Genomic DNA, 1,441 nt, shown 5'->3' on the forward strand with positions numbered 1-1,441 from the left:
TTTTCCTACTGTTACTTTGACAATCATTTCAGCCATATGTGATAACTGCACACCCTTTGCACATGGTGTGAGCGTATAAATCAACACAGTGGTCCATGTTGAGAAAGTGAACCCACCAAAATTAAATTCGGCATCGACGTCTTTATGATGAAGGAACAGCTGGATCAGGTTTAAACACACATTACTGCCTCATACGGGATGTGAAGTCCATTCATTCTGTGTGTGTACATACAAATATATGAATTAAATATTTTTTCTGAAATAAAACTGCAGTGTTGTGATTTATATTTGACAGGAAATAGAAACGTTTTGTTTAGAGAATTAGCTCATAAAGTCACTGCCGTTCAAACCGGTTGTTTTTTTTTTTTTTTTCATGACATCATCACGTTGCATGCGTGCCTTGCACCCCATCTGCCGGCAGGGTCATCCTCGCCTTGCTCGACCTGGGAGGAGACAGGAGGGCAAAAACAACAACAAAACAGGTGAGGGAAAGGCCAACACGGAGCGACAGAGAGAGAGAGAGAGAGAGAGAGAGAGAGAGAGAGAGAGAGAGAGAGAGAGAGAGAGAGAGAGAGAGAGAGAGAGAGAGAGAGAGAGAGAGAGAGAGAGAGAGAGAGAGAGAGAGAGAGAGAGAGAGAGAGAGAGAGAGAGAGAGAGAGAGAGAGAGAGAGAGAGAGATATAAACTCACACACCAGTTCTCTGATGCACCGTTGTGTGGTTCTTGATCACTCCTCCACCCTCTCAGGCAGACGGCAGCTGCTCCTCTCCGGGCGGATCCGGAGTCAGACCTACGACCCCCGGCGGACAGAACGCCCCTCCGCGTTCCTGGCGACTCGTGGGGACACTCCTCCGCCCCTGGCAGCGGCCCTACCACTCCAGGCGGTCTTCACGAACCCTCCTTGTTTCTTGGGAACGATAGGGCACTTCTACGCCCCTGGCAGTGGCTCCTTCACTCCAGGCGGTCGGGGAGTCAAGTCACCACTCACCTCGTGGACGACGGCCGTTATCCGCATCCGCACGGTCGGGCTACTCTGTCCCCCGGCGGATGGCAGCGGCGCTCCCCTCGGTGGATAGCAGTGTCGAGGACTCCGCGACGAGCATCCCTCCAGGGTTTCGGCACCAATGTAACGCGGGTTAAGGGAAAGGAGGAGGCGAGAACCGGCTTGACAACATAAATAATAGTTTAATAATAAACGTAAACAAAAACACACAAACATAAACACACACACAGAGCATCTGCCTGTTATTCTCGCACTCTCTCGAACTATCCTCACCGGCCACCTTTATCCCTTATGCGCCCCCATCAGGCTGATTGGGGACCGGGCATGCGTTGTTCCAGCCCGGCACTGCCCTCCTCCGCTATACATACGGTTACAGTGAGGCACTTACAATGGAAGTCAATGAGGCATTCTGTAAACGTTAAAATACTCACTTTTTCAA

The 1,441-nt window shown here is 50.5% G+C and overlaps 1 protein-coding gene across 1 annotated transcript in view; it reads left to right on the forward strand.

Moving 5' to 3' along the window:
* The window catches only part of LOC127663408 (protocadherin beta-15-like), a 9,873-nt gene extending 9,670 nt beyond the window's left edge, over positions 1-203 (forward strand). Inside the window, exon 4 of the mRNA XM_052154988.1 lies at positions 1-203. This exon is cut by the window's left edge and continues 1,030 nt beyond it. The gene's annotated coding sequence lies outside the window, so the exon portion shown is untranslated.
* The last annotated feature ends 1,238 nt before the right edge of the window (positions 204-1,441 follow it).

This window comes from Xyrauchen texanus, chromosome 23 (assembly GCF_025860055.1).
Source record: "Xyrauchen texanus isolate HMW12.3.18 chromosome 23, RBS_HiC_50CHRs, whole genome shotgun sequence".
NCBI lineage: Eukaryota > Metazoa > Chordata > Actinopteri > Cypriniformes > Catostomidae > Xyrauchen > Xyrauchen texanus.